We start from the raw sequence: 12,824 nt of genomic DNA, 5'->3' as shown, positions 1-12,824 counted from the left end.
GCAACTCCTTACATTAGACTTGTCACGTCAGATTTCTGTGCCAGGACCTTGTCTGCGAGCAGGTGGCCCACTCTGTTCTGCATAAAGCAGAGAGCCGTCTGAGTGGTCTGGGGTGGGCAGGCACGATGGCTGCTCAGGTGGAGGTTTTCACCCAGGCCAAAGGTGCGTGTCCACTTGGGCTCTGTGTCTCTTGTACAGTTTTGGTCCCAGAAAGCAGGTTGTGTTAGGTCTGTGTACTAAGGGTCAGTGCCAGCATACTGGGAGATTTTTAATTTCAGTTTAAAATGTTCGTCAATCTGTTTCCTCCCCCGTTATATCACTTTATATGACACAAAGGAAAGTGTTCTATCCCGAGGCTTTTGGTTTCCCATCTGTATATGTGCCCAATAGATGGGTGATCCGTACCTTAGTGAAGCCAACTGGGCGGCTCGTTTTTGAGTTCTTGATGAGAAGTTTGGAAAAAACTAAAACTCCAGCATTAAAAGTGGAAGAGATTTAACATTTTGTTAAAGGAACATATCAAAACGATACTGTGCTTCCTAACTTGTTCATTCCAGTTTGGCACATGTGGTGATGAGCAGGAAGGCTTTCTGTGCTTTGCATCTGGAGAGGAAAGAGCATTCCTACTCTTTTTTTTTATTATTATTATTATTTTAAATCCTCCAATGTACAGAACTAAAAAAAAAAAAAGCTTCCTTTTCAGCTTATTAGTTCCCAGGCCAAGGATCAAATCCATGCCACAGCAGCCACCCAAGCCACTACGTTGACCATGCCGGATCCTTAACCTGCTGTCCCAGAAGGGAAGTCCAACGGTTTCTTTTTAGATGATAGTGAAATGGTAAGTGTTTAGAATATCCTGGACAGAAGCCCTCTGTTAATCTAGAACACGAGAAGAGAATTCAGAAACATCTCTCAGAAGCTTTCTGAGAGAACAGAACTGGGGTTCTCAATATCTGCAGTGGGGACCTCCTGCCCTAATTTATGCTGTGAGTGAAAGAAGGGTGTTTTCTTCAGCGATTTCCTATCACAAAATATGGAAGAGAAAATAGCTTTATCACTCAGTTGAGTAACATCTAGATGTCACCACTGACTGACTGCCCTGTCTTCACTAGTGTCATTTAAATCACCTCCTCTTCCAGTGTATTGTTTTCTTGGCCTTCTCTTTTAAAGGAGCATATTTAAGAATTAAGTGTGAGTTTAGGAAGCTCTCTAGGCTTTCTCAGATTGTCGGCGGTAGTTGAATCCCATGTTACCTTGTAGAACAGGGTCCCTCTCAGTGCTGTGGTCTTGTAGTATCGTATTGCAGGCAATCTTCAGAACGGGACAGCAGCCCAAACACTGTCAAACTGGAATTGGCCACGGTGGAAAGCAGTTACCCAGTTTGTCTTTAATTCAGAGACACTTGCTCTAGTGAGGCCGGGCGGTTTTGTCGGATCCCGTGGGGCAAAGCATGCCCCTTCTGTGCCCCTTCCGTCACCGGCCTCCGGGGGCAGAGGTTTCCCTTTGTGTCTTCATGACTTTTTGTTGCCTGTTGTAACCAGATAGCTGTTGGATCTTAAAATACAGAGGAAAGAGACTGAAATTGTAAATACTTTGTAAACAGAATCATTTGTACTTAAACAGTAGGGTTTTAAAGAGCACGGCTATCCCACCAAACAAAAGGTATAATAAATTGACCTTTTTATATGCCTTTTTGTTTTGTCTTTCAAGTTAGATACTAGTTGTATTTATTTCATTTGTGTGAAGAAAAAACAAAAACACTGAGAAACCAAGTAGTATTGGAAGCCAAGGTTTTCCTCTCCTAGACCCTCCCCCACAGGTAGAAGGAACTAGAAAGAATGGAGGTTTTTGGTGAAATCACCATTTATCTCTGCAGAGAGCAGTCCACCTGGCCACTGTGTTCCAGGGGCACACGAGGAGGGAAGACCTGGTTCCAATTTTCTTTTTTAGGGCCGCATCTGCGGCATATGGAGGTTCGCAGGCTAGGGGTTGAATCAGAGCTGTAGCTGCTGCCTATGGCCTGCACCACAGCTCACGGCAACGCCAGATCCTTAACCCACTGAGCGAGGCCTGGGATCAAACCAGAGTCCTCATGGATACTAGTCGGGTTTGCTAACCGCTGAGCCACGACGGGAACTCCAAATACCTACTTTTGATAAAAAGTGAACACCTGCTACAAAGTTCAGAGCCCCAAGGAATCCATGGTCTGTTTTGGTGTCTTCTAGCGCAGAAATGGAGGCACGCGGATCACACAGGCCTTTGGGCTCCCATTTCATGTCCCTCCACTCAGAGCCACATGCTTAGGCTCTTGTCTGTGTCACCTGCATTCGGAGACCTGGCTGGGGGACATTTTAGGGAACATCACTCAGGACCCTTTACCTGCCCGGCCATGTGACCAGGTCCAGTGACTTCATCCCTCAGTGCTGTTTCCTCTTTGTACCCTCTCTCCCAGGGAGGCTTTGGCATTCAGAACGCACTCGGCCTCTGGCAACTGCACTCCGTCATTGATTCTTTTATCATAATTGTTCTGTGAGGAAGATGGTATGTTTTCAGAGCCATCATTCCATTACTGACCCTACGGGCACATCAATCTCAATTGTAGCTGTGGCAGCAGACCCTGAGGGGGCTTATCTGGCCACAAGGATGTATTTCTGTGTGCATTCTAGTCCGGGCAGGTGTCACTTAGGTGAAGTAATTCTGTTGTCTGGCCACAATAGTGAGCACTTCCGAACTCAAGGGTCCACTGGCCACCACCTCCAGTGCATAGGGGTACCTCAATTAAGATGAGGAGTGCCTGTTGGGGCTCAGCAGGTTAAGAACCCGACTAGTATCCATGAGGATGTGGGTTCAATTCCTGGCCTCGCTCGGTGGGTTAAGGATCAGGCCTTGCCACAAGCTGCAGCACAGGTCACAGATGCAGCTTGGATCTGGCATGGCTGTGGGGTCGGCCTACAGCTGCAGCTGATTGAACCCCTAGCCTGAGGACTTCTCTGTGCTGCCGGTAATGAACCTGACTACTAACCGTGAGGATGTGGTTTTGATCCCAGGCCTCGCTCAGTAGGTTAGGGATCCAGTGTTGCCATGAGCTGTGGTGTAGGTCGAAGACGCAGCTTGGATCCTGTGTTGCTGTGGCTGTGGCATAGGCTGGCAGCTCCAACTCCGATTCAACCCCTAGGCTGGGGAACTGCCGTATGCCCCATGTGCAGCCCTAGAAATCAAAAAAAGAGAATAAAATAAAGGACATTCAGATGAACATAAAAGACACCCTGGAGGCTCACCCACAGGCCACCTGACCGCGACCAACTTTAGAGGTCTCAGGTCTCTCTAGCTGCCAGCGCCCTCTCCACCTTCCAGACTGGGAGCTGTGATTCAGAAGTCCTGGGGAGAAAACGGGAACTCCTCTGCCATAGGTTCTGGACAACAGTTCTTCCCTGCTCTGCCCTCAGCCAGCATCATCCACATTCTCCAAAGGTCCTGTTTTTCTGCACAAATGACTGTAGTGGAAGAGAGTGGTGCTGTTGACAAAGTTGAGCTGTGTGATTGGGAAGGGAGAGGTCTCTAAGGTGTATGAGTGAGCAGGAGGGTGCAGAATCCTTCCTGAGGTATGCCACCAGAGCAGAAATGCTTGCAGACCTGAATGGGCACAGAATATCCCAGAAACATGTCAACAGTGGCTGTCTCTGGGAGAGTGTTGTTTACTCTGCTGTTTGGCACACCCTTTTAATTGTTTGAACAGTTTGCTGTGTGCCTGAATTACTTATTTTTTTTAAGTAAGTCTCTAAAAATAGCCTGTTCTTCATAGGCTCCTCCCACCTGGCGGCCTTTATTGTTCATGGGAGCAGCTGCCGGCTGCCTTGCCTCATCTGTAGCCACCTGGACTCACTAGCTCCCAGCTACCCTTCTGCTCCCAGGATGGCCCTTAGCATTTTCCTGACTTTCAGTGCTCTGTTCTCTTCTGTTGTAAAGTATTTCTTTTCAGACCACCCCACATAGTAGGGTGTGCTCGTTCATTCACTCATATTCTTCATAATGTTCTTGTTCTCCAGTATTACCTTGTACAAGCAGTATTTATCTTTTTTTCGCAGATGCACTGTGGTTCTGTTTTATCTCTGTTCAGTGAGTATTTATTGAAGCATACTACATGCCAGATTTATCACTAGTGGCGGGAATTTTGTTAAAAAGCAACACCTGGCTCTTCAAGACAGACAAAGCTAATGAGAGATGGATAAATAATTGATTTATTCAGCTGATGTCTATTGAATGCATCCTATGTGGCAGTTCATTATCTAGGCCTTGGAGCTATGAACAAAATAGAAAAGGTAACGTTCTAGTAGCCCAGACTGATGATAAAATAATTCAGAACAGTGTTAAGTACCATGAAGAAATAGGAGCAAAGTCAGCGCAAGCAATCTGGATTTCATCCTAAGCGGATGGGAAAGGTTGAGGCTTGGAGGACAACCCAATTTACTTTTTTTTTTTTTTTTTTTTTTTTTTTGTCTTTTTGCTATTTCTTTGGGCCGCTCCCATGGCATATGGAGGTTCCCAGGCTAGAGGTCTAATTGGAGCTGTAGCCACTGGCCTACGCCAGAGCCACAGCAACACGGGATCCAAGCCTCGTCTGCAACCTACACCACAGCTCACGGCAACGCGTCGGATCGTTAACCCACTGAGCAAGGGCAGGGACCGAACCCGCAACCTCATGGTTCCTAGTCGGATTTGTTAACCACTGTGCCACGACGGGAACTCCCTTTTTTTCTTTTTATGGCCACACCTGCAGCATATGGAAGTTTCCTGGCCAGGTATCGAATCCAAGCTGCAGCAATGCCAGATTATTTACCCACTGAGCAAAGACAGGGATTGAACCTGCATCCTCCCAGACACTATTTACTATGTTGGGTTCTTAACCTGCTGAGCCACCAACAACTTGATTTACAATTTTGAAAGCTCATCCGGCCTGTAATGGAGATGTAATTAATAGTGAACCAGGGGCAGACATTGTGGATCTTCAAATATCAGCCTATTAGGCTTTATCTGACTCACCCAAGTTAAAGTAGGCACTCAGCTGCCACTTCCTTTTCTCAGCTCCTTTTCTTCTTTGTATTTTCCCTATTTTCTAGCTCCCTATTTTCTTCTTCGTATTTATTTATTTAGGCTGCACAAGTTCCTCAGGCCAGGGATGGAATGGCAGCCACAACTGCACAATGCTGGACCCTTAACCCACTGAGCCACAGCGGGAACTCTTATGGCTTCTAATCAGGCAATTTATTTACTAAGTATGCTCCCTCCCCCTAGGTACTAGGTTCTATCAGGGCAGGGAACAAGTGATTAACTGTGTGCTGGATGGGTGCGTGGGTGAGTGGACATACGAAGAACCGACCAACGTAGGCACCGAAGGGTGAAGGAAGACTGGCTGCAAAACATTGTGAATGCGCGGGAGGAGGCCGGAGGAGGGCGCAGGCCCTGACCGAGGACCCGCGCGCTCTGATCCTACGCCTTCTTTTGGTTCCTCCACCCACGCGCCATCTACCTGCCCAGATGGACTCGCGTCGCGCCTGCGCACTGAGGCCAAGCCGGCTGGTCGGCTTTGTCAGGTCGGGTGAGCAGGGGCGCCTTCTCAGCAGCCGGAGCTCTCGTCTCGCTCTGCTCCGGAGCTCCGCGCGGCTTCGCCCGGCAGCCGCAGTGATTGCAGCGTAACCGCGCCGGGATGGGGACGGCCGTGTGAGGCGGTCCCGCTCCCTCTCAACCCGCCCCCTCCCCCACAGGGACCTCACCTACCCCGGTGACCTTTGCCCTGGTGACCTTTCCACCCGAGTACCCTCGCCCCAGTGACTCCCGCGCCCAGATCCGATGACCCTCGCATGTGACGCCAGACCCGCCAGCGCTGGGAGACCGCTGTCCGAGGTGCTGACGCCGTCCACGCCGCCGGTCGGGTGGGGCAGCTGGTAGGGGTGTCCTCGCTTCCACACCCCAGAGAGGCAGAGTGAAGGCCGAGGCTGCAGCGTCTCTCCTCGGCCGACCCGGACGGGAGCATCTGTCGGGAGAGACACCGCCTCACCCTCTACCCCTCGGAGACCTTTCCCAGGTATTTGCGCTGGAGACTGCAAAGCGTGCGCTTTACCAGACATTTAATGATCCTGCCCAAAAGTGGAGTGAAGATTCCGTCCTCAGAGAAAATTGGTTTAGCTACACTTAGCTTGTAGAAACACTGCTGCTTTTGAGTCTTAGCTTATGAGCAAAGCTGCAGGTCGGGTGACTGGTTTCCAGTATGTCAAATTGGATTAGCAATTTCCCTGATTTATGGGGCCAGGGTCTGAGAATGACAGTGCACGTGCTGTCTCAGCATCTGCAAAACTTGAGAATGTAAAAGATCTCTGTTCATATAATTTGTTTCCAGTTTCTGGTGTTGGATCTTACTAGGCGCTTTGTTTATTGAGGTGGATGCTCAACACTTACAAAATGACACAAAGGTATCGCATTTCTGTAACCCCTTGACAAGCTAATAGGTTGTTAGTTTATTTTTTATTTTTTGTCTTTTTTGTTGTTGTTGTTGTTGCTATTTCTTGGGCCGCTCCCGCGGCATATGGAGGTTCCCAGGCTAGGGGCTGAATTGGAGCCGTAGCCACCGGCCTACGCCAGAGGCACAGCAACGCAGGATCCGAGCCGTGTCTGCGACCTACACCACAGCTCACGGCAACGCCGGATCGTTAACCCACTGAGCAAGGGCAGGGACCGAACCCGCAACCTCATGGTTCCTAGCCGGATTCGTTAACCACTGCGCCACGACGGGAATTCCTGTTAGTTTATTTTTAAAAGTCTCTGCTTAATGTTCACATCAAAGTAATAGACAAATAGAAATTTCTCCTTTAAAGATCTGTAGCAGGGAGTTGCCATTGCGGCTCAGCAGGTAAAGACCCCAACTAGTATCCATGAGGACATGGGTTCAATCCCTGGCCCCACTCAGTGGGTTAAGGACTGGGCATTGCTGTGTCTGTGGTGTAGGCCTGCAGATGCAACTTATTTGACCCCTAGCCTGGGAACCTCCATATGCCACAGGTACAACTCTAAAAAGAAAAAAAAAAAAAAGATATGTAGCAGACAGGAAGAAAAATAGGTTTACTGAGAATATGATACAGAGTACTTCTGTGCTTCTGGGCCTGTTGATACAAAACGAAAGTGCTGATTCACAGTAATAAAATTAAATGATCATCATAACAGTTTTCATCTTAGATGATAAAATGGTAAGGTTTTAATATTTTTAAGTTGAGGGTAATGGAATGAGGGGTCCTGAGAGAGGTGTTGGGAGGATCACCCCATTGCTGGGTGATATTTACATATTTTGGAAGCATTAAAAGAATATGATTTTCAGGAATGACCCTGGGGAATATGAGGCACTACACATTTTGACTAGGAGAACAAGATATTCTAAATGATTCTTGGTACCCTAAAAGTTTTGGTGACATCCACCATGTGGTAGAAAGTGGTGAACGTGCTTGACGCAGAGTTAAGGTGCTAAAGTATTCTAAGCAGAAGGAAAACTCGTGTTTGTTTCATTTCAACTGCCCCAGAGATTATATATTTGTTCTGGCTTATTTTTTGATTTCTTTGAATCTCAAGACACTTTGGAAAACTTTGATTTGCCAAAGTAATGTTTTTTGTACCTTAGAGTAAGGCTTTTTTTTTTTTTTTTTTTGGCTTTTAGGGTCACACCTGTAGCATATGGAGGTTCCCACGCTAGGGGTCTAATCGGAGCTACAGTTGATGACCTATGCCACAGTCACAGCAACGTGGGATCCAGGCTGCGTCTGCGACCTACACCACAGCTCAAGGCAATGCCGTATCCTCAACCCACTGTTTGAGACCAGGGATTGAACCTGCATCCTCATGGATGCTAGTCAGATTCATTTCCTCTGCGCCACGACGGGAACTCCAAGTAAGGCATATTTTTAATTTTTATTTTTTGCCTCTTTATGGATCTCTATATTGCTTATATATGGAAGTTCCCAGGCTAGGGGTTGAATTGGAGCTGCAGCTGCAAGCCTATGCCACAGCCACAGTGATGTAAGATCTGAGCCACATCTGCGACCTACACTACAGCTCAGAGCAACGCTGGATCCTTAACCCACTGAGCAAGGCCAAGGATTGCACCCGCATCCTCATAGATACTAGTCATGTTTGTAACCTGCTGAGCCACCACGGGAACCTCCAGAGAGGCAGTTTTCCCATCCATGAGAGTCTGGCATTATGAGCACACCTCTCTCATTATCATCAGAAGCACGTGCTCCACCCGCCTGAGCTGTAGCTCTGTGATACCACCATTACCTGTACCTCCTTTTGGTTTTTTTTTTTTGACCATGCCCACGTCTCGGGGAAGTTCCCCGGCCAGGGACTGAACCCGAGCCACAGCAGTGATAACAGCAGATCGTTAACTGATAGGCCACCAGGGAACTCCCACTGTCACCTGTACCTCTAATAAAGCATGAACTTTGAAGACAGAGCCTGGCTCACCATCTTATGCCATGATTGAAATTTGATGTCACAGGTTCTTCTAGGAGACCTGGCCTGGAGGTGGGCCACCCTGGGATGAGCTTTGGGAACCCAAGGGGCTGGGGTGGGGAGGGAAGGTGGCTTTGGTAACCCCAATCCAGCAGCAGATGGCGACAGCACGGGCACTTGTGCCGAGGCTCCTGGCCAGTGCGGGTCCAAGAGTGAAGGTGATGGACCTGAAGATCCAGCTAGCGTTAAGAGGCCACTTGAGACTCTGCCATACGTAACTTGCTTTGGGCAGATGGTGCCTTTGGACCTGTTCTGCTTACTCAACCATGTATACCAGTAATGACGTTTGTGCAGGCCTAGAGATTATCCCTCGTTTATTGACAGCTTAATGCACCGGCTCACCCTCAAGGGACCTTTAAACTTTCAATTCGAGCCGTCTATTAGCTTTCAGGCTTTGCAGGCCATGCGGTCACAGACAGTGGATAAATGAACAGGCGGGGTCCCAGTAAAACTATCCAAAAATGCAGCAGGCTGGACTTTTAACTCCTGGCCTATAGTATGCCTGTCCCTGCAATGGAGAAAAAGGAGACGTTAACTGTGGGCAAGAGGAGCAGGAAAAGCTTCTTGGAGGGAGAGCTGTTTGGGTTGAATGTTGTGAGGGGAGGCAGAGGGGTCATCTGGGATTAGGCACAGCGAGGAAGAGCCAGGCGATGTTTCAACAGCTTCAGCTGTCTGGTGTGTAGTGCCTCAAGTGGGACAGGAGGAGGGTCTGGTGACTTTTTGATACTTGGCCGGAAAAGATGTGTTAGTCTTAGCTTTGAGGTTTATTTCTTCTTCTTTTTAAATTAAAAAAAAATTTTTAGGAGTTCCCGTCGTGGCGCAGTGGTTAACGAATCCGGCTAGGAACCATGAGGTTGCGGGTTCGGTCCCTGCCCTTGCTCAGTGGGTTAAGGATCCGGCGTTGCCATGAGCTGTGGTGTAGGTTGCAGACGCGGCTCAGATCCCGCGTTGCTGTGGCTCTGGCGTAGGCCGGTGGCTACAGCTCCGATTGGACCCCTAGCCTGGGAACCTCCATATGCCGCGGGAGCGGCCCAAGAAATAGCAAAAAAAAAACCAAAAAAAAAAAAATTTTTTACTTATTTATTTATCTTGCTTTTCAGGGCCACATGGGTGGCAATTGGAAGTTCCAGGCTAGGGGTCAAATTGAAGCTGCAGCTGCTGGTCTGTGCCACAGACACAGCAATGCTGGACCCCTAACCCACCGAGGAGGGCCAGAGATCAAACCTGCATCCTCACGGATTCTTAACCCACTGAGCCACATGTGAACTCCCACTTTTTCTTTTTTGAACACACATTTATAAGCATATAAGTAATAGTGCAAAGCACAGTAGAAAAGATTAGCATGTGTGGCCATGCCGATCTCTGTAGAATTGCCAGTTGTGCTGGCATTCACGGCATTGAACAGAATAGCCTTCAAGGGCAGTATTCAATTCTGTTAACTTTTAGAAAAAGTCCTCCTTTGGGAATCCATCACAAGTATAAATAAATGAACACTAAGTTTAAAGGATTTTTATTTTAAGTAAAAGGTAAAACTGGTTCATTAATTATATAACTTTATTCTGTTCATGATGATTTTGGCTTTGGCTGATCAGAGATTTTTAACTCTCAGACATTCAGCCAAAATGTGAGTTTGGTGTACCTCTGAATGTGAATTTGTACTGTGCTAAGGATTTTTTCAACATCCATTTTTACCCTTTATTTTTCACATTTAATGGCTAAATTAGAAACATATTCTTAAATAAAACTACTGCCTTAAAGTTATTTGGTCACTTCCATCTATTCAAAAGTAGGCTTTGTTGAAGTTCTGATGCAGGTATAAAAAAATTATTTCGCTGGTTTTGTATTCAGTAAAAATATTGGGTGGTTCCAAATCGAGGTGAAGTTTCTTCCTCATTTGGCATTTGGAGGTAGTTTTGAAGACAGAGCACACTCTCGGGTTCTGTTCCTTCAGCGCCCCCTGCAGGCCACTGCTGGTACCTCTCCCAGATGCCTCTCCAGGAATGGCTACAGTTCCCCACAAGCTCAGGATACTTTTTTTTTTTTAATTATTCTTTTTTTTTTTTTTATTTTCCCACTGTACAGCAAGGGGATCAAGTTATCCTTACATGTATACATTACAATTACATTTTTCCCCACCCTTTGTTCTGTTGCAACATGAGTATCTAGACAAAGTTCTCAATGCTATTCAGCAGGATCTCCTTGTAAATCTATTCTAGGTTGTGTCTGATAAGCCCAAGCTCCCGATCCCTCCCACTCTCTCCCCCTCCCATCAGGCAGCCACAAGTCTCTTCTCCAAGTCCATGATTTTCTTTTCTGAGGAGATGTTCATTTGTGCTGGATATTAGATTCCAGTTATAAGTGATATCATATGGTATTTGTCTTTGTCTTTCTGGCTCATTTCACTCAGTATGAGATTCTCTAGTTCCATCCATGTTGCTGCAAATGGCATTATGTCATTCTTTTTTATGGCTGAGTAGTATTCCATTGTGTATATATACCACATCTTCCGAATCCAATCACAGGATACTTCTCTTAGTCCTGGACTTGATGTTTTCTACGAGAAAAGTCAGATGCTGTCATGGGTTTTCTGAATTTGAAAATATATACTTTTAATTTTCAAGTACATCTAATGCTTTCTTCTTAGTGATAACGCTCGGTTTTACATTTTAAACTAGGCTTCTCCTTCAGGAAAGATGAGAAAAGCCAGGACTAACTAATGAAGGTTTGTTGTGTTCAGACCACATCTCAGAGATGTTTTTTCTGCTTGTTCAGCTGCAGACCATCCACAGCATCCTGCCCTGGCCTCCCTAAATAAAGATAATGTCTAAAGTTCAATTCCAAGGGTTCATTGTTGTAAGTTAAGTCGTAGTGAAAGGAAAGAAATGTTATTCTTGACAATTAGTGGTTAAAACTTTCAGGTAAAATGATATTATATAAGATATAATCTTAGTTAAAATATAATAATCTTAGTGTTTGGAAGTGGACTATATTCTGTTCACCAAAGCAGTATGATGAAATTCTCATATTAGAAAATTAGTAGACATTAGAACATTCCTTTTCTTTTTTATAATTGCATCTCATGTGCGTAGTTGTCTTTTTTGTTTTCTGGCAGTGCCCACAGCATGTGAAAGTTCCCAGGCCAGGGACTGAATCTGCACCACAGCAGCGACCTGAGCCACAGCAGTGACAACACTGGGTCCTTAACCCACTGAGCTACTGGAGAACTCCCGATCTGCATAGTATTGAATTAATTATAATCCTTGTATTATGGTACCCCTCCCTCTTGGTCTGTGCCAGGCCTCTTTCATTGATTTGTTTTTATATAATTATGTCCTATAAATCCACCAGGAACTTGAAGCTACCAGGATTCACCTGCCAGCACAGGCTGCCCTCTCCTTGCCCAGCAGCATGTCCTCAGTCTCTGCGTCCTGCTCCCCGAAGGCTTCCTCTCCTGCAGTCTCAAAGGATCTGCTTGTTTTTCCGGAATAGAGCTGTGCTCTTCCCATCTTTCTCTGGACCACTCCCTCCTTTACCCACTTGCTGGCCATCACTGTGGCATCGTGTTTCCGTGTCCGTGCACGTGTGGATCTGCCCTGGGCCCTCTGTTCTCCAAGCTGGTTCGCTGCTGGCGATGTCTTCATGAGGGCCCATGTGGTTCTTCCCCAGAGGGCCTGGCCCTGACTTGTTCTTGGCCCTTTGCTCTTATACAGATTGTAGAAGCATTTGGTTGGCCCATGAAATCTCATGAGCACTCCTCATGGGTTTGGATGGAGAATGGCAGGTGACCTCTTGGCCAGGTTGGAGGAGAATTGACAGCTTGATCACAGACATGTTTGCACCTGTGCCCAGGGGTTGTCTAGTCATTCATCCAGATCTCCTAACATCCCATGGAGGTTCTGCACATCTTTATTTTTGAAGACTTTATATTATTGGATGCCATCACAAATATGACATTAAAAAATAATAAAGGGAGTTCTTCCGTGGCACAGAGGGTTAAGGATCCAGCATTGTCACTGCAGTGGCCTGGGTTATTGCTGTGGTGGGGTCCGGTCCCTGACCCGAGAATTTCCACAGATAATGGGTGTGGCTGAAGAATCTCACAGTGAGATTCACCCTCTTTTGTGTACACTGCCGTGCGTTCTGGCCACCCCCACATCAAGGCAAGGGCTGTTTCCATTATCCCTGAAGCCCCCTTGTGCCTCTGCAGACAACCCTGTACACCTGAGCTGCTGGCAGCCTGCTGACGTCTTTCTGGCCCCTGTGGTTTTGTC

The sequence above is a fragment of the Sus scrofa genome, chromosome 14 (genome assembly GCF_054392235.1).
Source record: "Sus scrofa isolate SSC_HxYL_T2T_F1_AM1 chromosome 14, Sscrofa_HxYL_maternal_Yorkshire_Landrace_v2.0, whole genome shotgun sequence".
NCBI classification, from domain to species: domain Eukaryota; kingdom Metazoa; phylum Chordata; class Mammalia; order Artiodactyla; family Suidae; genus Sus; species Sus scrofa.
This window is presented reverse-complemented; position numbering follows the sequence as displayed.